General features: G+C 42.5%; 1 long non-coding RNA gene across 1 annotated transcript; it reads right to left on the bottom strand.

Annotated features, from left to right (window-relative positions):
* Positions 1–12: 12 nt before the first annotated feature.
* Positions 13–5,845, bottom strand: LOC310896215. The gene is made up of 2 exons (XR_014581285.1): positions 2,214–5,845; positions 13–2,072 (listed from the first exon to the last, which is right to left on the bottom strand). It is a non-coding gene; the product is annotated as an uncharacterized lncRNA (long non-coding RNA).
* Positions 5,846–24,322: the final 18,477 nt, after the last annotated feature.

Consider the following 24,322-nt stretch of genomic DNA (forward strand, 5'->3'; position numbering starts at 1 on the left):
CTGTCATGGCTGTTTTGTGTGCCTTTTTTTTTTTTTTTCCTGGAAAGGTTGAACAGTTATTCTTACAGTTGTGCTCAAAAACGTAGTTCTTATAAGTATAGGTTGCATTGCCAACGTTAGCTAAAACTTCTGTGTTTTTCTACAGGCTGTAACTTTCTTTCCTTGAGGTTAAAAAAAAAAAAAAAGAAAAACATTGTCAGGAGGTTAAAGAGAAAAGTTATCCCAGTGAAAATCGTGAAAATCTATCCAGATTAAGGCTCTAGAGAAACCTCGGAAAATGACATAGTAGAAATTGGCTCTAAATTTGCACGTGTTCCAGCTTTCCCATGCATGGTCATTGGCATTAATGAGCCCCCCACACAGTTTTGAGGCCACAAACAGCTTTGAGAGGAATATGGGCTCTACAGTTAAATTACAATTTATCTCAGATAATGACAGGGCTCTGTAACATCCTTTATTTGAAGAACTACAGATCTTGAACAGCTCTGCAACAGCACTGCATTAATGTAGCTTTATTCAGATTTCAAAAAAAAGATAATGTAGACAAACGATGCTTTCCTATGCATCTGTTTAATTCACATTAATATCACACTGGAGTTCGTATCAATTTAACTAAATGGAATTCATTCACGTGTCACCTTCCTAAGATATAACTCCAGTGAAAGTTTACTTCTTTTCAAAGTTTAACTATGATAAATGTATTAAAAATCTGAAACAAGTATTCTGTCACAACTTGAAAAATAACGAAAAGAAAAGAAACTTTACTGTTGTTAGACTGTTTTGTTTGCCTTTTTTTTTTTTTTAAAGACTGTGAAGCCAGTCCAGGTTTGAGCTGGTAAAATGGAGACTGAATTCTGGTCCGTTTAATTTTTTTTTTTTTTTGGTGGTGGTGCTTTTTATTTTTTTTTTTTTACAGGCATTCTTTTACAAGACACTGAGGTCATTAAAGACTAAGAAATCAACCTCGTCCCTTATATACAGGATTACACAAAGGAATTTTGGCAGATGAGTCATTTTTGGGCATAAGTGAATATTTCTAGAGGTACCCATTCCTTATAGTGATTTTTTTTTCTTCCTGAAACCAGGACAAACTGCCCAGATTATGATTTGGCCCACTTAAAAGTTTAACAAGAACACAATAGCTTGGAAACAGTTTTCCTTTTTGCCTTTGGCCATCCAGGTAAGGTTGTACTAGCAGAAAAAAAGTAAGGACCAGATTTTGCCCTCAGATTTGCTTGTGCAGGTTTTCAAAAGGTAAAGAGACTAGATTCTGCCATTAGCTACAGTGACTTCTGAACTGCAGTCTTCTGACCCCATGGAACTTTCATTCTCTGAGCAAAAAGCCAAGATATAACTAAGCCAAGCCTTAAGTTAAAGCACAGTGGTAAATTCATCTCTGTCCAAAAAGAATTTGAGGTTCAAAGTCATTTAAGACAAGGCCTGCACTGGATAGACTGCTGGCCTCAGAAACCTCAGTGGCTACTAGTTCAGCTGGCAAAGATTAGCAATGATTTCCTCTATTCAAGCATCTAAGCCAAAGACCAACCAACATAAAACAAAAAAGAGCTGATTCTCAGCTGGTGTTAACTGGAGTGTCTTTGCTGGCACTGTGTGTGTTAACACATCTGTGGGCCCCATGTTCTTAAGCTATCTGAGCATTTCTTTGTGACGTAACTGAAGAATGCATCTTAAAATTTAGGTTTTGGAAGACATCTGGAAAATGAACCAGATAACCATGAGCTTAGAAGTTTGCCATTTTTCCACATTTAGTGTATCTGAGACCTTTAGTAGGTTAGCTTATTTATATACATTAAAGAGAGGCAGACATTTTTCAGTTTGATTACACCACAACAGTGTGCAAATCCTTTTGTTTAATTACCTTTGTGGTTAAAGGCCATTTCATCTCTTTTTCAGTCTTTTGTCTGCTTTTCCTATGTCTGCTTTCAACATAATTCAACTGGGTGGCTCTCCTGTCTCTTAACTTTGAATGAAAGAAATACTGCCAGAAATTCTTCAGGGCTTCTCAAAAGTTTGGCTTCCTTGGGCACATCTGTGTGATATTACCTAAATGACTGTAATTGCAACAAAAACAAGATCTATTAAAACAGGGAAAACATCTTATAGTACGTTAAATCAGTTTAAATTAAAAGGAAAGGTGAACGGTGTATATATCCCTTGAAACCAACATGCACTGCTTGATTCCTTTGTAGCACCTGCATAGAAATGTCTCCCAGCTCTCTCCACTAGGCCCCTCCAGCACGGGCTGCAGTCCTAGACACAAACTATCCACCTGGACATAAAGCAATAAAACAGAAGTTTCTTCCTTACTCCTCTTCATGTATCTCAACAAAAAAGAAGCTGACTCATCAATGGTGTAATAGTATAGACAGATTTTATCTTTCATGGAATATAATTCCCAATGGTATCTGCTTTGGCATCAGCTATCTCATTTAAATACATAGGTGCATCATGCATGGTATAGGCAAACACAACAGGCAGATTAAATGGGTCACTGAAAAAAAAAAACAACACATTTTTTTTCTTTTTCTGTTAGTGTAACAAAATGGATATAAGTAAAAGCCCCAGCTGAGCAATCACCACAGCGCTCAAGGGAGGCCATTTCCTGGCACATGGCCGCGCTGGCAGCTGCCCCTTCGCCGCCATGTTGTGGTCAGTCAGCGCCCAGCCCGGGACCTAAAATGGCGGCCAGTTGTGAACTCACGCCAGCGCGGCTGGGAGGCGCTGTTTGCTTCCCGGTGCGTGTCGCCCTGTACTTCGGTCCCTCTACAGGAAAAAAGGAGAATTTGCTCCTCCTTACGCCTTTTATACCCACAAAGCGTCCCCGTGTCACCCAGCAGAGGAAAGCAGGTCTGCGAGTACGCGGTATGTTACGGAGGAAACATTGAATACCCAAGGAGGCCCTTCCTTACGCCTTTCATTCGAGGTGTTTTGTGGAGATAGCGTGTGCTTATTACGTCCCCGCTCCTCTTTTTATATTTATCAGTGCCTCTTTGCCCAGCATGTGCTCGCAGTTGCTTTTGACGGAGGTGACAATGTGGCCAAGATGGCGGCAGGTGCCTCTTCCCGTTCCTTTCCAGCCCAGGAAGAGGCTGAGGTAAAAACGGGGAGAGGAGAGCGGGAAAGGAAAGCACATTTAGCCGAGGCTTTCGGCACATGTGTCTACTCTAGGCTCCTCGTGAAAATTTTAGCCGTAATGGTTCTTTTCCACTTGGTGGCAGCAAAGGAACATCAAACAGTCCTGAGGCAGCGCTAAGAAGCGCTTTTTTTGAAGCCGTAGAAATCCGATCCTGACATTCAGGAACAAAAAAAGAAAAAAAAAAATCCAACTCCCCCCAAACTCTTAATTTAAAAATACAGAAATACTGCTTATCTGAGACAAGTAAGGCTTCTGCTCCACCCATCAGGTAGTCATAGTTAAAAATGCAGCTTTTTAAATTTATTTCTTTTTAACAAGGCTGTATAGTAGACTGCACAGTGTCTTTTAACTTTGGCAGATTTTAGCAGCTTTTTATGAGCACACAGTTAAATTTCCATATGCCCTGCTTAGTTTCTCTCTGATTTCTTGGAGAGGCTTTAAAAACTGTATACGTGTGTGTATGTAATGTAATCTAATCTTTGCATGATTGAAAAATAATACATTGATTTTTAAATTCAGATGAGTTTATAGACCTGTTTCTTCTCTCACTTACACCTGTTTTATAGTCATGGAAGGCCGTTAACACTGATGGGTTTGTTTCTAATTTACCCTGGCGTAAGCAAGAAGCAGATCAGGTCCTTATTCTTCCCCTCAGGATCCTGATATATTGCAAATATTGACTGGAAAAAGGCAGCATTTCTCAACTGTAGGCTGGAGAAAAGGACCTCAGCTGCTGAAAAAAGCCTTCCTCTGTGGACTCCAAGGGGTGATTTGCTCTTCTTCAGGAATGAAGTGATGCAGATTTACCAGAAAGGCTAAGCATGTGTTGACTTGTCTTCCCTGGTTAACACCTATCAGTCCTACCTGGCATGATGTGTCATGCCAGGTGTGTTGTTTGAGGTGAGCACATCTGTGCAGAGCCCCATCCAGATTAGAGCTGTGTCCCTCCGTGTGGGAAGGAAAAGATAGTCAAGGGCTACAGCCTTGGCCAGCAAAAGTGGATGTTCCTCTGTTACTGGAATGATGCTGGTTTTCACCAGCACGGATCAGTAGCCCCAAACACATACTTTTCTTTATACATCGATTTGGGAAGCTTTTTGAGGCAAGATCTGATTCTCACTGTTATTCTCTGCTTAGCATCTGTTCACTGATGATTTTTATGCCTCTGCTTAGACTAGCAAATGAACATGTCATAGGTCTAAGAAACTTACATTTTAAGTGTTGAATCTTGCTTACATTTATATCTCTGTAAATCTTGGATAGCCCTACTGACTCCTGTGGATTTACACCATTAAAATAATATGACATTAGTAAAGACTTATTTAAGGGCTTCCTTAGACCTGAGGTTTGATTCTGCTTTGGCTCTAATGAAATAACCAGTATTAAGTGGTTGTGAAATCCCAGTGGGGGCAATAGACCTTGTGTTCTGTTTTACATTCCTTGAACAAAACTTCTGGTGGTTCACCCCTCCGGCCCCAGTTTCCCCCCTGAATTTAGGAGGAATGCAAAGTCAAGTCCTTTAGCTTCAGTCACAACCCATTGACACATGTAGTTACTTGCATATTGGTCATTCCTTTTTTCCTCTCCAGAATTTCAGCAGTGTGAGTCTCTTTGAAGATTTTGCTCCTGAATCAACCCATTGGTATAATATTACACTGGCTGAGTCCCAAGATGAATTCCCTGTTTGCACCTCAGAGTGTGAATGCAAAATTCTCAGCTCCCAGAAGAAATCCAGTAGAGAATGAATACTAGTTGCCAAAGCCTTTAGCTCTTTATTTATTTATTTATTTTAAGAGGGAAAACAGATTATTATACACATCCACTGAGGAAAAAGGTGTTTTTTTTTTAACCCTGCCTCCGTTTCACCCTTCTGTTTTTCTTCATAAACAATGTGTCCATACCTGTGCTGCCTCCTAAAATACTTCTGAGTAATGCAGGAGGAGCATCAGTGTAAAAATGAAAGGAATAATAGGACATGACATTAAGTCCTCTGCTAAAAAAATTGTTAAAATGGTTAAAAAAAAATCTTTTCAACATCCTTAAAGCTGGTTAGGCTTGTTGGCCCCAAGAAGGCTGTTACAGAGTTGTATTTCTGTATTTAAGTTGTTGGTATAATAACCTCTTTCTTATTTCAAGTCAAAAGGTGTCCCTGAGCAACTTAAAGCCATTTGTTCATGTGTCATAGTCCTGGTTTAATTTAAATAGAAAGCCACTCTTGCTCGCATTGGAGTGAAATTTGATTTATTACAGTCTTCCCTGTTCTTGGCTTTGCTTTGTGATGGAGACACCAGGACTAACACTAGTAGAAGCCTGTCTGTAGGTGCCGAAAATACCATTTTACCAATCTGTTGCGGTCAGGACCCAAGCAGAGTTCTCAGTGACTTCAGCATAGGTTTTGCTACCAGAGCTTTCAAAGTCACTATCTTAGCTGTGGAGTGCATGCCTTGAATGCAGAGCTTAAATAAACTCTTTTGTAGTGGGTGCTATTTTCACGTAGTGGAAGAAGCCATTGGACTTGTCAAGCTCGGTGAAAAGGCCTAAAACTTCAGTTTGGGCCCGTCATCCTGAGTGATTGGAAGAAAGGGAAAATTAAAGAACAAAACTTTTGAACGAGGCAAATAGCCAAAGGGGAATAAATATCAGTATGCCATCTCATTAACGTTACAAAGTGAGATGTTGCAATGTTATCTACAGGTGCAGAGGCCTAACCCTCCTAATTCTCCCCACAAACCCTCCTGATACTACAGCAAACAACCCTCCTGGGCTTGGATTGCAGCCAGTGGCATGTGTTGCAGAGAAAATGAAATCGGGAAAAGGAAAGATTAACTCTTTTCGCTCCATTTCCTTGAAAGGGCAGGAAGGTTCAGCTTTGCCCTGTGAAGGTAAGTCCCTCCAACCCTGCGGTGCCCTAGCAACATCCGGTTGGCAGAACACTTTGCCATTGTGGAATTGTTTTTTTTTTCCACAGTCCCTATGAAGCCATTGTTACTATTGCTGTCTGCAGCAGGCACATGGAAACTTTTTTTTTTCTTCAAATTTTACTAAATTAAATCCATTAAGGCAAGATTGGCAGCAACAGTAGAAGTGATATCATTTTGACTACAAGTTTATTATGCTTTGATGATGGATGAGTCAAGGAAACAGACGTTTTTAATGACAATGCCAGGTTAAATGGCTGGTTGCAGCTAAATATAATTTTCCAGCTGTCTTCAGTGGTTATGGTAGAAAGGCCTCTTAAGTTTGAAGCCATCAGTTCTGCTTGTATCACTACTGACTGAAGGAGCACTATGTTGAATTATGCCAGTCGCAGATGTGGACCCTCGTGTGAGGCAGTGTTTGCAGATGAACTGTTTTAAATAGTTACAGTTTTTCTGCAGCATTTTAACCAAGTTTTAGCTTAAAAGTGGTGCTTGAGAAGCCCGAGCCTTCTGGTCTCAAGGACAAGGCATCTCCTTACACATACAGCAGAAGAAAACATTTCTTATTGTGTTCCCTTTTAATGGCAGACACGCAGTTGTCTGAGGGGAGGATGAGAAGGAATGGGGTTAGATGTGAAGGAAGGGTGGTTGTGAAGATGTGGATGTGAAGAAATGATGGTTGTGCCAGAGGTGGCCTTTCTGCTATGGCAGCTTCACTGTTACTGGTATTGTGACAGAGCTCTTCTAAACTTTTGTTTTAATGAGAGATTTCAAGCAAGGTAATCCAGGCTTTATCCTTGTGTTGGCTGGTGTAGCCAAGGCAAGGATTTTCCTTAGTGATACGTCTCATTTACGCTGCATTTCTTAATTTCTGTAATCTGAGTGGTGTCCATTACAAACTTCTCTCCTTCACTGTGCACAAGTTAGAAGCACTTCCTTTTTGAGGGAATGAGAGCTGTTTGGCCCTGCTTCAGCTTTGTTCAAGGACTGTCAAAACATCTGTCAAAAAAAGGTGTGAGAGGAGGTAATGCTTGCTTGCTGGTAGACCACCTAGAGTTGCCTTGCAGGTGTTACTACTGCTTGCCTAACCTGGCCTTCTGTAATGTCAGTGGATATTGTTTCCTCCTCTGAGGGGATGTCTTCTCCCTAGCAGTCACCAGACCATCAGAGGACTTGTGTGTCCGGCTGAGAACTGTGGAGAAGCCCCTAGTGGCACTCTGCTGACATTTTGTTTCTGCTCTTCAGATGCATGTTACTGCATTGGGCTCTTGGTTGTGATTTGAAAAATGACAGTAACACAGTTCCTTTTCTGCTGATTTTGGTTGCAGAAGTCTGAGCACTGAAAACATTTTGTGCCCACGAGTGTGACTTTCAGGATCTCAGAGGATTTTTTTCCATTTACTTCTGAATGTGAAATCTTGTATCCAACTTACAAATTACTTATTGTCTTAATAGTTCGTCCTTCCGGTACGTTGGGAAGGTTTGTTTTCTGCACTGACACAGGTGGGGATGGATGGTCACCAGAGCCATGTCTTGAAACAGGCTATTTTGTTGTCCTAAACTTGAAGGATGTGCTTTTCTTCTGTGCAAATGACAGAACAGTTATCTTATAGTTTAATTTAATTGGCTACCCAGAGTGAGCAAATCAGCTTCTTACTGCCATTCACAGGGGGGACAGGTTTGCTGGGCTGAGCCATTCCAATCCATGTGTCATTTTATCTGTATGTCGTAAGAGAAAACGCTGCACTTAAGATAAATCTTCCAGTGTTATCCTCTTGCAGATACATAGTTCCTCTTCTTTCTTTTCTTCTGCTTCCCTTTGCTTTTTTTTAACAGCTACAAAACCATGATCCTAATGAGAAAAGGTAAATGTGGGTGATGTTTCTGGGGACTGGGGGTGAAGGACAGCACTGCTGTTGTCAAGTAGTGTCACTAGAGATGAGGTGAAGAGATTTGACCAGAGCTCAATGACTCCTGCATGTCAAGGTGGGGAACCCCACGGTGGAGTTGGTATTCAGTTTCCCTGAGAAGACTGTATTGCAGATGAGAAGTCCCTGGGCTTCTCCAGATTTTTCTCCAGATTAAAGCAATTCTTGCTTTTCTGTAAAGACTGACCATGGCTCGCTTTCAGAGGCTGTTGCCTAAAGATCACAAATAATGTTGTAATACTAATAGGGAGATTAAAAAGAAGAAAGTAAAGAATTAGCCAAGAAATACAAAGGAACGGAATGCGTAGCCACTACTTCTCCTCAGTATTTACCCTGGAGTGTTCCCCTCAGAGATCATCCTATAATGTCAGTTCTGTTTACTCCTTGAGTAAATGTCTAGTGTCACTTTAATAAATCAGATGAACTCTGCTCAGAGAGAGATGAAGCCTGTCATTTGATCATTAAGATTATTTACTGTAGGGTATGTAGCTGAAATACAATAGTAATATAGACACATACAAACGTAACCTCCTAAACAGGAAAAATAAATGGATGAAACCTGCCATAATAAGTTTCAATGTAACAGGATGCTGACACAAATCAGTCAATACCTGGTTTAGATCATCCTGGTGGTGTTTGATTCAGCAGCTTCTGAATCAATCCAAAATAGTATACGCTGTTCTAAGTGGATCACACAATAGGAACTAATTATTACAGGCCAGCTGGACATGACAGGCTTCTTTCAGGTGTTTCTTCCTGTACTGAACACTATGGGATGGGACTTTCTTGGCATGTTTACAATAGCCAAACTGTGCTTTTACCCATGGAGTTTGCTTTCCTTAGAGAACAGCAGCATGGTGTTGCCACACTCCCACCTGAGATTCTTTATTTCTCTTCATGGGTGCTTTGCGTTTTGTTGAGCTCATTTGCATTTTTGTGATTAAAGTGCTCCTAAGAGGTAGGTCCCCAGTTGGCTCCGGAGGTTGTAGCTCTGGAAGTGAAGTGCAGCAGTAGGAAGAACAATACTAATCGGTGCATTTTTGTGTGTGTGTACTGTTTGCTTTCAAACTAGGTGTAGTTTTTCAGTACACTTACAAATGTTGCCAATCTGATTCCTCGAGAAGCCAGCAAACACTGACAGAGATCTCGCAGCTCTAAGACTTTGCAGCTCTTGTTGCTTAATCCCGATTGAATTCCTCCGTGGCTGAGCAAGGCTCAGAGCAAGAAGGTGGCTCTGGCAACTAGAAGTATAACGAGATTGTGTAGAGGGCCGGCCCTGATTCTGAGGGAGGATGTGCAGGTGTTTTCCCTCTGTGATCTGTACAAGCTGTGATCTGTGTGTACCTTGGTATTTTTCAGAAGTTACAGTTTAACTCTGTTGTGAGGAATCATGATGTTCTGGTGACTTCCTCAGGAGAAGCTGGAGTGGAGACTGATGGACCAGTCACATGGAGAGCAAGGCTGTCGCTCTGTGTGCAGCTCTTCTGGCCAGGCAGAAGGGGGACCTGCCTGTTGATGGCAAATGTTTCTCTCCTTGTGCCAGGAATAGCACAGGACTTTCCCCCTGTGTTTGTGAGGTCCTCTGAAACAGCCTGGAGAAGCAACCAGAGAGCTGGGGCAAATGCTGTCCTGCTCCCAAGATTTTTGTGAGGCCACTGGGACGCAGCTAATGCCCTCGGGGGCTGAATTACCCCACGGATCTGTTGCCCACAGCACCTCACACACTAGTGGGATCCAGTTGCAGGCCTTAGCTGTATTAAATTTCACATGGAAGCCGTGTTGTCTGAAGTCCTGAGCCCTGGTGTAGTAAAGCTGTTAAAAATGTGCTTAGCTTTATACATGTGAGTAATCCCCACCTCTCCTTCCACTGGTGCAGAGAGAAGTGCTGTTACTCCAGGGAACAGAAGTCACGGTGAGCAAAGCGCTGGCGTGTGCTGTACAAGGAGCTGTTTTGTAAGCCCTGCTCTATCAGCAGCACGGATTGGTGTCCTAATACATCTGTAACGTGTATGATTTAAGTAGGGTTTGGTTGCTGTAACCAAGCTAAGGGAGGGTGGGGAGAAGAGAATCCTTCTATCTGGAAAGAAGGCAGCCGAGGTGTTATATCCTATGTTCTTCTGTTGACATTTCATGTTTGTAAAACCTCGCAGTTTGATTTGTTGATCCCATGAAATCATCAAGGGAATGAAATTAAAATACCTGGAAAGATTGTTTGACATGAAAGCGGGTTGTGTGAAATGTACTGGACCACTCTGCTAGGCACTTGAAACAGTAAAGAATTAAATAAGTAAAAGAGGGAGAAAGGGTGGTAGGGAAGTGACACAGCAAGCAGTGGGAAATACCATTCTAAATTTGTGTGGCCTAGGATCTCTAATGATAGGCTTTTATCCCATTACATCTAATTGACACAGAACTTTATCATTAACAAATTGAGAAGTATTTACTCCCTGAAATATTTGGGACATTATACTGACTTTCTTTTCATGATGGGCTGTTGAAAGGACTATAATGGCCCGGCTCACATGTAGCCTGGGAAAACGATCCAGCAGTCTTCAAAGTTAATGAAATGTCATTTGTCATAAGGCTTTGCAGGTGTGACTCTGTTTCTGCATTATAATACACGATGGAAGTAAGTGGCTGGATTGCAGGCCTCTTGCCAAATGTAATGCACATTCTGTGAGCGTCACTGGTGCAGCATTCCATAAATCTTACTAATAGCGAGAAGTCTTGAAATGCATGATCTTTCTCTTCTAAGGTCAAGCAAGACTACTCCACAACTTAATTTTAGCCTTGCTATCTCTATAGTCAAATGGGAACATTCAAGGAGGCTTTGTTTTTCAATGTGCCCCTTCGAAGCACTAATTTTGAAGGGCTTGTTTTTCTGTTTGTTTGTTTGTTTTTTTTCCAAGTATAAAGTGAACTGGCTCTGGAAAAGGGTTTCTTGAATAAGAACCTTTTTTTGTTTGCCCCCATGCCAGGCAAAGCACCACGTGGGAGTAGAAGAGGTGGCATTTACCCTAGCTGCGTGACTGGGGGAGGGAGAAGTCTGCAGATGGCCAGCAGTAGCTGTGCCGTGACTTTTGCTGGGATATCGCAAAGGTTGAAATGTGAAAGCTGCTGAAGTCACTTCCACACAGCGGTGTGCTGTTTGCCAGAGCTCCAACTGCAACTAACATCGTGTTCCTTTTAGGGCCAGATGTTTAATTAGTCTAAATCATTGACCGTAAATGTCAGAGATGTGCAAAAGAGGAAAAAAAAAATCCCAAACTCTTCAGTTTGTCTATCTTGTGAAAGATCTAGTCTGTCTTTTCTTGAAAGTGATGTTTTCACATGGTTGCTGTTTGGGTTCATTATCTATATTTGCTCTCTCTGATGGAGCAAGAAAGCAAAACAATGGAGAGGGGTATGTTTGATCCTTTGGTGCTGCTGATATGCAGGGCTGACACCCCAGTGTGCCATTTTCTGCAATTGTTTAGTCAATTATACTCGAGCCTTAATCTTCCAAGCTTGAAGTGCTTAACGTGCTTGTTCAAACATGCAATCTGAGGAACCTGGCAAAAGCCACTTCGTAGAGCAACCTGGAAATACTCTACTCTTTTGTTTGTTTCTGCTACTGCAGACTTGTGACTCTCTGCATGATGTTGACTCTCACAAATATGACAGGAATAGTTCACCAGCTTGTTTTGATAGCCTCTTTTGAAGTGACAAGATGAGTGCAGGTCTTTTTTTTTTTTTCCTGATACTTCTTATCAAAACGTAATGTGTTATCTCTTGCAGTATTACGCATGGGGTAAAGCCAGTCCCTATTTCTGTAGGTCCCTTGTAATGTAAATGCATGGAAGTTTAATTTTGCCAAAGGATAGCGACTATGCTTTCCCCCAGAGGGAGTACAGCAGTGCCCTGTTGCATACATGTTACCTTCTAAGTAATCTTTCTAACGCAAAACTGCTTCCATATCACCTGTGGTACTAAGTTCTGAAGGACAAAGATTGCTTTTAGAAAGATGCTTAGCAGTGTCACATCTTGTCTTGGAATCTAGTTGTGTTACAATCTGTTGTGTTGTTTTTTTGGTCACACCAAAAATTATCATTTTATTCTAACATTTCTTTGTTCACTATACATATTCTTTAAAGATTCTTTTCTAATTTGAGAAGGTTACGGATTCTGTTGTCCTGAGTTTTACTTTCCTTTAGGGGGCTGAAAGGACCTTCTAGGACTATGTGGATGTTCTACTTAGAAAGAATGGCGGAGATACAGCTCACTCATGTAGCCTTATTCTGTCTTGTATATTCCATAAGTCTAATTTGTATTTTTAAAGGTTTTATGTTACAGTCAGCTCCTAAGTAATTCAGTGAGTACCTTTACAAGGAGACAAGTGAACAAAAAACATTTTCTTTTTGCTTTGCAGTCCTGTTTGTCTCATCTTTAAGACTCTTGAGCTGGAAAGAAAATTAAAAAGTTACAAAATGTGTCCCCTGTGGCCCCTCACCTTCCTCTCTCGTTGGTGCTGAGATCAAATTTCAAAAGAATTCTAGAAGGATATTGAATTTCAGGTTTTGTTTTCCCATAGCAGTGATTCTGGCCAAAAAACTTTTTAATCAAAAGGACCAACTGTAACCTTGTTAATAACTAAGAAAACAATGGCCAAAGGGAAAAGACCTGCCAAAAGCTACAAGTCATTTCTTTTGGCAGAATAATTGGTAGATCGTTATTTTGGTTGAAAACAATGTGATTTGTATTTCTAATTTTGTAAAATTACTTAATTAATAACACATGGTCAGCAATGTTGATTGCAGAGTGGCTTTTGACAGAGGACATTTTTAAAGCGACGTTCCAGGGGCAAAGGTAGGATTATGCAATACTTGAGCAAATAAGGCCACAACTGCTGCTCAGCAGATGCTTCTGCTTGTCGTAAGAAAACATAAATCACTGTGGTGTCCTTGGCATCGAAACACAAGTCGCTGTTAAAAGGACAGTGGGATATATCCATGGCCGTGGGATCATCAGTGGATGCAAGTAGGGTTAATTCCACTTGCAATGGCAAGTAGACAGTTAGATGGGAATAATACTGTGTGGCTTTGCATGAGAAGATTTGGATATTGAGAGAGTACTTGCAGGGGAATTCTGTACCTGAAGGAAAGAAGTCTAGGATGTTATGCTGGTTCTGCACCAGCTCTGTTATGGTTTGTGTAAATATTTAAGCTCTTTCAGGTTTCAGTATTTGTCTGCTCACACGTTTGCGGGGCAAGACAGTGGGAGCATTAGAGGAGAAGGAAACTGGAGTTAAAACCCTTGCTTATAAGGAGCATGTCGTTCACAAGACAAGAGTTCTCCAATGCTTTGTTACATTTTAAAAATGGCAATTCTTAAAACAGACCTTGTTGCTTCTGAATGGATCCCTTCTTGGCTGCCACGGGGACAAATTTCCAGCGCAACTTCCCTCTTCCTTGTTGTTTCTTAGTGCGATCTGCCTCAGCTTCCTTTCACCAGGAAACCTTGGTTTCAGCTTAAACTGTACAACCACTGAGAAACTTGCTGCAGTTATCCAGAGCATCATGGCTCTTGGGATGCCTGTGAGCGGTCGTCTGCTATGTTATACGCAGCACTTGATTAGCTATTGTTTCACACTGACGAAGGAAGTTGTTCTCCCCATGATTCAGATCCTCTTCACAACTACTTTTCTGCAAACCTCTTCTTTTTGCATTATACAGTAACAATTATTTCCTTTTTGTAGAGTGTATAACCTAACGCCTATGTACGCTGAGTGCCAGGACTTGAAGCTGTAATAAGCTGAATGCTCACCTCAGAAGCCATTATTCCAGTCATTACAACACAGTTTATTCCTCTAGAGGACATTAACATTTGAAAATGTGTCAACTAGAGTATGAAATTTATCATGATCATGAACTACCTGCCAACTAATTAGAATACAACATTCTGATTTCCAGTACTCCAGTATTAATCTAACTCTTGACAGTCACTTATATTTTTAAATTGTTTTAGTTTCTAGCAAACCTCTTGTGAAGGCCAAAGCAGCATCCTCTGACATGGGAGAGAAAGATCCTGCAAGTAAGGAGAAGGTGAAGCACTGAATGAGTGGTCAAAGTGTCTCTTAGAAAGGCTCAATCAGCAATGCAAACAAAGGCAAAACCACTGGGACTGGAGCAAAAGAGAGAGAGGAATGTATCTTAAAGTGCTTTATATAGTTAAGAAGTAGTCTAAAAAATGCTCTCTTTTCCTTTAACCAAAATTATATCAGATGGTGAACTTTTCTGCAAGAGTGGAAGTGGGGCTATAACTGGAAACAGTTTCAGAGTATTGGCTTTAATATTTCCTAATAGTCTGAGAATTCCTGGTAACTTTTCCCATGAATGAGGGTTCACACCTTGAGCTGGAGTGTAGTTTGGGAGTTTGTTCATAGTTCTTATAGGTGAATTCAGAGTCCCTAAAGATATCTTGGAATGTTGTTGGTACCTGAAGATCCACTCAACAGGTGATGTTGCAAAATGGTGTCTTTTTGGGGTGTTTCAGTTGATTTATTTTTATTTTTATTTTTATTTTTATTGAAAGTGTTGTGTGGTGTTACAAGGCTGAGAGAAAGCATTCTTCAGTTTGAAATTGGAATTTACGCTTCAGCTGAATACTCTCTCCCTCACCTCTCAATGACCAGGCTTATTTTTCTGTATGATTTACTATACTTCTCAATTTGCCAAAGGCCTTAATATGAAAGGAACATTTGCGGAGAGGTACATTGAATCCTGAGTGGTTAATTATTTGCTGTAATTGTGATCTTAGCTGCATGCTTTGCTTTTTCATCACAGCAATTTCTATTAAAAGAAATTAATAAATATGCATAGCACTGGGGTGAAAATGAATGATGGGACTTGCCATCACTAGTTCTGCTCTAAGGAGTTGAAATAGGTCTGAGGAGGGCAACTTCAAACTGATGCTTCAGGAACTGAATGATCTGAGTGAGACTAGTGCTTTTCTGTTGAATTCTGCTCAAATCTATGTTTTTTTCCAAAACACGTTTTTTTTTTTTTAATTCTTCAGGACGAGGGGAAGACTGAGGGAATAATTAACACAAATGGACAGAGCTGTGCAGAAGAATTAATGGAAAGGCAAGGGCAGGAAAAAGGGGGAGATGATTCCTTTTTTCTCTGCATGAAAAGAAAAAACTTTAAAACCTCTTCCTAAAGAGAAGGCTCATGCTTCAGAATAGCTGCGAAAACAAGACTTTATTATAAAGGTTTAATTTATAAAGGCTGACTAGATGTTATGTGTGTGTTACAGATGCGAGTACCTCGTAACAAGCCCCCTGGTGGAAGGGGCAGCAGTGCATTGCTCGGGAGCCATCAGAGACGCTAGCAGCTTGCCGCAACTGCTGGAAGTGTTACGTGTGGTCCTACTGGCAGCCTGCAGGCCAGCTCCAGGCTGCTGCACTGATCCATCCGGCCCACCAGCTTCTTCCCTGGAAGAGATGGAGAACAGCTGTTCGGAGCAATGACTGCACCCTCCAGCCGCCGAGCTTGTCCTCCGACACAAAGGCAAAACACTGCTGCTGTTGACAGGAGGTGTGTGCGTTTGGGAGGAGAGGGAAGCAGTGGAGGGGCAGATGTCCATGTGTTTCTTCCAGCATCGGGGCCTCCATCAGGCTGTGGTCCGTGGCAGCACCTTGTTGCAGGCAGCGTGTGACTGGCCCCAAAGCTGCTCTCGGCAGTCGCTGCAGTGGCAGGGGCGGGAGAGGGCTAGCCACTGCTGGGGAGGGAGAGGCAGGATGCAACTCACGGTGGGGAAGGCGGGAGGGGGGGAATTGTAAACCCAAATCCGGCCCTCACAGCTGTTGAGGTTAGACCACCCTGTATTATCTACAATAGCAGGGTTCAGTCAGCAGCAGGCTGTGCCTAGCAGGCATCCGTTAGAGATGTGGCATCACATTGCCCAAGAGGAAGAGTCCAGCTGAGAGGAGCACGGTGTTGTCTTTGTCCCCACAAGAACTGTCGTGGTCACCCCTTACAAGAGAGGGGCATGTGCTAACCCCGCTGGTTCAGCAGCCCAGGGCCCTCCCTTCAAAGAGCTTGTGCCCCACTAAATTCTAGCAAAAAAGCCATTTGCAGTGTGGGGTGGGAAGCCTGCAGATAGGAGTGTGTCCAGCAGGGAGGTGAGACCAGGAGAGGAAACTTGTGCCCAACTTTCCTGCTGAGGTATGCGAACCAGCAAGGATCTGGACTTGTAACAGGTGTATGGGGAAGGTCAGTGGTGACAGGTCTGCTGCCACGGGGCTAAACAGCAGCCGGAACTTGTCACAAACTATGAAGAAAAAAGTCAAAGATGTATTTTATTTTATTTTTTTTTAAATTCCTTTCTTTGAACATCCATATCTGGACAAACTGAGGACAGAAGAGAAAACAGTTTTCCCTGTATCCCACTCAGGAACATGAGTGGGCACCAACACCTGTCAGCACGAGCAGTATGTGCTTTGTCCGGGGATGTTTCTGCCTGGTGGTGTCCTCTTCCCACAGGGACATGGCAAGGGCAATGGAGTGGTGAAGCCATGGGTATAAACACAAGATGACTCTTACATCTGTGCTTCAGGATATGTTTATATTATCGACAATTTATTTTTTGTTAATTGTTATATATGAGCTCGTTCTCTGCTCATCACCTAACCTACCAGATTTTGCAGCCTGTCATCCATCAGTTTTATAGCAGATAGGACATAAATGCTGGAGCCAGCCCCCTCGCAAGCACGTTGAGGGCTCCAGCTACCCTAGTAGTAGTGAAAGGAAGAGATGGAAGTGCTTGATCCTGTGCTTAACTGTCCTGCTGTGGGCTAGAACTAATCCCTCAGTGCATGGACTACGAGCATCACATCTACTGTATCCTATAGGGAGACAGTTTGTGAAGGGGTTTCTGGTTTCCCTGCTTTGGAAGGGGAGGAGGAATCCTGCTGTTTACGACTGCTGTCTGAGCCCTACTAAATTAGAGCTACTTATCTGAGTACAGCAGGAAGGCTTCGTTCTTGGCTGGTGCCGCAACTGGAAATGAATGATCTAAGTTGCGTATGCTCATTTCCGGGATCACTTGTCTTCATACCAAAAGCCTTCTGCTGGATCCAAAACCTTTCTTTTTCCAATGTCACTTTTCTGATTTTTCTCCTTGCCTGGTGCTATGTGAGAGCCGGCAGCAATGGGGAGTGAAGCACAGTGATAGGCACATTTTTCACAAGTGCACAACAGTGTAGTGGAAGGGCTGAGGCCATGGAGGGAACAGGTTGCTGTATTCTTTTTCCTCTTTTTTTCCCCCTCCGTAACTTGCCCAGTTCTGTGGAAAGCTTGAGGTTTGTAATCATAGCAGGTTGATGGTATGGTCACAGCATGTCTGGTAATATCCGTGCTGGAATTTCTTCCTTCTCTGAGTTCATGCAGAGTATGTTGGACTGTTGCTATCAGATTCTATTTTCAGGTGCTAATTTAAGGCACTTCATGTACCGGGTAAAGAAAACAGCAGAAAGAGGTTTACAAACAAGCCCTGTAAACAAGCAGTAAGCAAGGAGTTGGCAGAGGCTTGGGTTGATATCACTCGCTGCTCTGAAGCTCCACTGAGCTCTCCTGGCTCCATCCCAGTTGAGCAAACTCGGTCAAACAGAAAAATCCCACCAAAATATCTGGAAGGGACTTCTGACATTATTCTTTCAGTGCTGCTACGTCTAGTTGGGGTGTGTGGAAAATTTCTTCAGCTCAGAAGAATGGCGTAGTGTAATGTGATAACAAGCCTTGAGAAGGTTATCAGCAGTATAATCAAATCTATCTGTGGGACAAAGACCCTCACTGTACAGCTAATTAAAACTTGTTTCTTCTTCCCCGCCTGTTCCTATTTGGTGGCCATTATTTAGAGCTGAGCTGCAAGGTACTGGAGTGGAAAGTTAACTCTCAATATTTTAAGACCAGCTCTTTTCAAAACCTTGTATTGAAAGAAACTGCACGCTCTTTTTTCCTGTGGGCTGCATGAATGGCAGGTCACGAAGCCATTTGCAGGTAATTTCTCTCTGCCAATAAGGTCAGTTATAATAGAGACAGATAAAAAGGACAAGGTTTTGGTGTGTGCTTTTTTTTTAAACTTCCTTTGAGGTGGTGAGATTATTGTAATGGAAGTATCTAAGCTTCTATTTAATGGGAAGCTGGATCTCAAATCAATCTGCAACATTGTTTTTTTGCTTATTACAATATTATTTTTCCCTCCTTCCTCTAGTGTCTCAACAGTTACTTTAAAAAAGGGCTCTGTATAGGGCAGGAAACTTGTCCGTTTTGAGGCCAAACTCTGTGAATGCAATGCCTGTGAGTTGGGTGGCGTAATGGAAGACCACATGAGGTGTTACGTTGTTCCCTGTTCAGCACAAAGAAGAGATCAACACCTGTCACCAGCATGTGAGGAGGTCTTTCTGGTACAGCACTGCTGTGAGTTTTGTTCCCAAAGCAGGATTTGTGTAGAACAGTGAGGCGAGTGACTGATTACTGGAGTAGGATTGGTCTGTGAATAGTATTACTCACAGCATTTGTACTTTGGAAATGCCAAGGACCTCTTGCCCTGCTATGCTAGGCACTGCACATATGTAGAGCAAGAGTCACACGATGCTCCCCAAGGCGTGCAGAGGCTGACGGAGAGACCTGGGGCAGCAAAGGGCTGTTCAAGGTCACGCAACAGGTTTGTGATTCCTCTGGGAGGGAAATGGGGAGGGAACACTGTGCTGCTATGGCAGCTCCCCTGTTGAATTTCTTGAAGCCAGGATTTTTCCCCTGGACATTGTTTTGCTTATTGAACTGCCTGACAGTGTTTGGGGACCCGCTGTGGGCATCTCCGTTCCATATGTAAAGCAGGCTTAAATCATTTGCCACTTACATGGATTGCATCTGCTAATTCCTCATTTGTACTTCAGTCTTGAATTCCCAAGACCTGTGCTGGGCTGTTGCAGACCTTTCCCTTCTTCACAATTTAAAATCAGGGAATGGCACAGGGAATTCCTTCCTTCCCACCTCATAGGAAGGGAATGTGGGTTACATGTGTTTTTTTCTTTTGTTTTGTTTTGTTTGTTTGCTTTTTTTTTTTTTTGTCAGCAGCTGTCAGTATTAGAAATGTCAAGTTCTACTAGCCTAATGTTTTTCACAGATAGACCCCTGCGCTCTTTCCTGCTTCCTGCTTCCTTTTCCACACTGTGGTTTCACACCTGTGGCTGTTGATGGCACCTTTCTGTCATCTAGCTTCTGGTGTCTTTTCAGTGGTTATGCGATCTCTGAGATGAAGTAGCTGAGATCCAAGGTTGGAGGAGATCAAGACCTTGCTCTTGACGCAGTTAAAGCCAGAAGAGTTTGACATTGAATATGACCACAGACTGTGCAATATGAGTAGCGATTCTTGCAGGAGGCCTGCAGCTTGCAGGGTGTATGGCATCTCTGCCTTTTTAGGTAGACGTTCAGCTCTGTTTCAATGCCTCCAGGAGGTAGAGAAGTCACCGTGTCCTGATGTTCTGGTGTAGCAGCTAATGGCCTGCTTTCCCTTTTTAGAAGCAGTCACCCTCGTGTCTTTGAATTTGCCTGGCTTTGGCATCTGGCCATTAGATCTTGTCATGGCTTTTCCACCAGATCAATGAGACCTTTAGTACCTGAAACACTCCGTTTGTAAGCTATGATCATATCTTATTAAAGGTTTAATGGAGTCCAGTTCCATTTTCCTGCCATCGTTCAGACCACTTGGCTTAGGTCATCGTGCCTCGCAGCAGCCTACATCTCCACCCCTGCTCTTCAAAGTGGGGATGATGATACTCAATGTCTTGCCTCCCCTTTTTCCATCATGTTTATTTTACAAGCTGTTTTATGCCAGAGACCTTTTTCTTACGATGGCTCTGCAGAGTTTCCGGCCCATGAGGTCCTGGCCTGGGCTGGGACTTTGGTGCTGTTACCAGGATACAAATAACAAAATCAAAATAAATACATTCTAACTCAGAGCTTTCTGTGTTCCCCTGAAGTTTTCCTTCTCATTCAGTTAAGAAAATAGCACATTCCCACAGTGCTACTCAACTCAAATTAAAAAATCATAATGTAAATCATATTTGTATGAATAATTTAATTTCTAGGAAATGCATTAGGGAAACCCTTTCAGATAAGGTTCCAAATTTGCAGTAGTAATGATCTGAGAGGAAGAGATTTTTTGCCACGAAGTAAATTATGCATTAGAGGAGCCTTTTAATATTCTTATTTAACACCTAATATTGATATATTCATTGATCTACAGAAGCTGCAGTACAGTAATATGCTAATCAATTAAAAGTATAATTAAAACGAATATTACGTACAAACCCCAGGATCTGTGACAATCTATACGTATATGTAGTCTTCCATTTCCTTGCATCTCCACTCTGCAGTGACTGATGCTATTTTAAGAACAAAAGCAACTTCTCTGGGCATAGAGGTTACAGTAAACAGAGTCATTTGGCTGTTAGCCTGGGTGAGCTGTGGTTGATGCATAGCTTCCATTAGCTTTTTTTCTTAAATAAGTCTGCTTATGGTTTGCCCAAGCATAGAAGGAAAGGCCTGGAAGGAAGGGCATCCTTCACACCTATCGCATTCTCTGGCTAAGTGAAGAGCGTTCATTGAAAAAAGAGCTGGCCGTGCTGGATGCAGGCAGATGGATTTTCATCAGCGTTCAGTAGGCAGCACGTCCCCAGAGGACTATTGTTGGCTCTCTCTGCTGTGTCATTTGCAGCAGTATTTTTCAAGCAAAAGCCGAGGACTTCCTTGCTGTAAAAGCCATTATCAGATAGAGCACCAGGATGCTGCGAGTTGTGGAGGGTCTGGCTCTTCTGCTGAGGTGCCTAAAGAGGAACCATCCTCCGGAAAATACTGCCTCGCTTCCTTTCCTGTCTGGGGGTAGCAGGGTTGTTATACCTGCGCTGTGCAGGTGGCAGGTTAACAAAGATAAAATTCTTCCCAGGAGTTCAGAACAATTTCAGAGTGACTCTCAAATACTTTGCCTTCTTAAGAAAAACAGCAGTAATGTCTAACACACTGGCACAGCACGAAGCTCGGAAAGAGCAGTCAGGCGTTGGGGCGGGTTGCTCAGGGAAGCGGTGAAGTCACCGTCCCTGGGGGCGTTCAAGAAAGGTTGGATGTGCTTAGGGCTGTGGTTTAGTGAGTGAGAGTGGTGGTAGGGAGATGGTTGGACCAGATGATCTTGGAGGGCTTTTCCAACCTTAATGATTCTGTGATTCCATGAAGCTGTTGTACAGGGGGTCCCTGTGCTGGCTGTGCCAGGGGTACCGCGTGCCAGTGGACACAGCAAACCCATGCAGCATGCAGCTGCTGCTCCTCTCTGGCTTTTGCTACAGTGCAGGGAAGCCCTGGTGAGTGCTCCCCTGTCAAAGGTGGTTTCAGTGCTCCCCAAGAAGTGTGATTTTTGGTCTTTGAATCTTCACTCTTACCTATTACAGACTGGGGCGTGATCCTCCTATCCTTCTGGAGTAGCATTGTTCTGTTTTTTCTGAGTGAGAAAGTACCTGGAGAGCACCAGTACCTCAGCCTGCACCCTGACACAACGTCGCGCAGAGACAGTTCCCAGAAGCAGGCTCTTCCTTGACAATGCAGATGCTTTTTCCCCAGCCTGCTGTAACAAAGTGATGCACTCATAGTAGCACTGGTGTAATTTGTAGCAATTTTCTCATCTCCTTCCTCTCTGTAGACCTGGAGTGCTTGTAGGTAATTTCCTATTTATAAGCTTAGGCATTTGAGGTTCATCAGCAAATAAAATCCTTGCCCTACCAGTCATTAGACTATGCTAAGAATTTTGAAATGTTGGAAAATGGTTGTGACGAGGATCTGCCCATTGTGTTCTTCACCCAGTTTGTATCGGAAGCGCCCTCGGTGCTTGTGAAGCTGCTTCCTCTCTAGTTGTTGTCTAGCAAAGAGCCTTTTTTCTTGTAATGACTGTTCAGCTAACTTCTCAGTCAGGCTTTGCTCTAGTAGCTGAAACAATGGATAGATAAGGTCAGATTCCACTTAAATATTTATATATTTGGGGGAGTGCGTGTATTTGCAGGACAAGATAGACTTTCAAAAATGAGTGTGTAAATAATTGTTCAAAATGAAAAGTTTCCAGTAAAATGTCAATAAAACCCAATAAAGTTTCTTTTAAAGCAAGATCAATTTTTTGACCCACCTGTGGGTAGGAAATATGAAGAACTGTAGATTTGCATGAGATGATTTCAGCTGCACAAAGTTGAAGCATTTTGAGGCCAAGAAAATAATCAGTTTGAGTCCTAGATCCAGAGGAAAAGTACACAACATGCAACTCAGTGGCTGGTGGATATATCCTGATGAACACTTGCTTCTGTCTCACTAGTTGTGTTGTAGGGGATGTACGAGTGTACAGTAAACGTATTCCATGTTGCCCAGATCTCTTGGGCTGACATTGATATCTCTCTAGCATAGGGCCCAGCCTGGGTGACTTTGTGCCATTTTGACATTTGTTGCCAAAAACAACAGTGGAAGCCCACAGAGAGCCACTTCATGCCCCAGGGTTTACAAGAACTCCTGTAGCCTGTCTATCCCCAGCATCACATAACTGATGGTGAACCCTGAACGAAGAGCACAGGAAGCAAGCTAGTGATGGCTGCTTGTGTTTTGAGCTGGAAAACCAGAACGCTAATCCTAGGACCTTCTGAATCTTGCTTCTCTCACAGCTCCCCAGAATATCTCAGGGGTGTGTGGCAGACTGTGGCTGCCTTCTGCTCCGTAATGATTCGTGGTAGAAGTTCAAGAGATCTCTGGTTTTGGTTCTTGGTTCAAGAACAATATTTATGGTGGAGTTTGCATGTAAAAAGAGCTCTGCATTTAAAGGTTATTTGGGGGACTTTGGTTTTTTTAAGAAGAGTTATTACAAAAGTATCTTGAAGAGTTCTAGGGCTCTCCCTTTCAAACTGGTTTGATAGTAAAGTTATCAATAAATGAATTGGGATCCAAGTGATACTTTGTAGTTTGTATCTGAACTGTGAAACCAACGAGTTACCTCAGTGAGATTCAATGCAGACCCCTTTCTTGACCCAGATTCTGTTAGAAACAAAAGTGATTAAAAACAAGTGAAGTAAGATCAGGAAGAAAATGATGTCTCTGTCACAGCGTTTGCCCAGAGCTCAGGTCTGCTTGGGATATTACTTAACCTTCAAGCTGGAATATTTGGTCACAAGAAGACAGTGTAGGTGGAATTTCCTTTCATTTGTCATTTTGTGTTAGTCATTCATGCTTTTTAGAGGTTGCACCGAGTATTGTATAATCCCTAGGGCCCTGTTTTACGAGTTCACTAAAATTAAGCTTGGGGAGTTTTCTGGCCAAAAACTGAATGTCAGGGTCCCTTGAAGGAACACGATAACAAATAGGGAAGGATAACCTTTCATCTGCAGCTTACGTTCCAAGTCCATGTGATATTTTTTTTTTAAATTTTTTTTCCTTCTTCCTTCCCCCTGATACAACCTCATGAGTCCTGGTTTGAAGTCATCCACATGAACTGCAGACCACAATTGCCCTGCCAGATGCATCATGCCTGCGGCTCGCATTTTGGGCTGGGAGGGAGATGGGGAAAGATAGAGGAAAACAAAACAAAAATCAGCAGTGTTGTTTTCCTGCTTAGTTCCTTAGGATTGCCTAATGTGCCCTCAATGCACAAGGCAAGGGAAGGCTGTTCTTCGTGTACAAGGTTTGCTGGAAGTTCTGTGCTCAGCACTGAAGCTAAATAAGTAAAATAGTCAATGTTCATGGAAACAGAAATTAATTCAGCCTGACTTACTTAACTAGGTGTCCTGGTGCATGGAAGAGAGATTGTGGAGTTAATGCGCTATTAATCAGGTGACCAGCAGACCTATTTCTGACAGAAGTATTTAGCCAGAGATACCTAGAGGTATAAGTGTGAAATGCTCTGGCTTAATGTAAATATTTGTCAGTGGGAGCAGCACCTTCTCTTGTCTTGTCCTGTGCTTACACCTTTACCCAGCGTACTGATGCTGAGAAACAGAGTAGGTGAGTGTCCCAAGAATGGAATTAGTAACTAGGCCTTGTAACTGGCTGGTCTGTGGCATCCAAGTCTAAAAAGGTAGCAGATGTATGCAAATCTCGGTGGAGATCCATTAGCTGGCTAGTTTTATCTCAAGAGTTGCTGAGCACAGTCAGGATCCCCAGACTGATGGGTCTGCTTTTGCTTTGGGGGATTATTTTTTTTTTGATTGTTTTTTAGATGAAAGCTTTAAGACCTTGATTTGACGTTAAATTCTGGGGAGA

The sequence above is a fragment of the Anser anser genome (assembly GCF_964211835.1).
Source record: "Anser anser genome assembly, chromosome: 3".
Lineage (NCBI taxonomy): Eukaryota > Metazoa > Chordata > Aves > Anseriformes > Anatidae > Anser > Anser anser.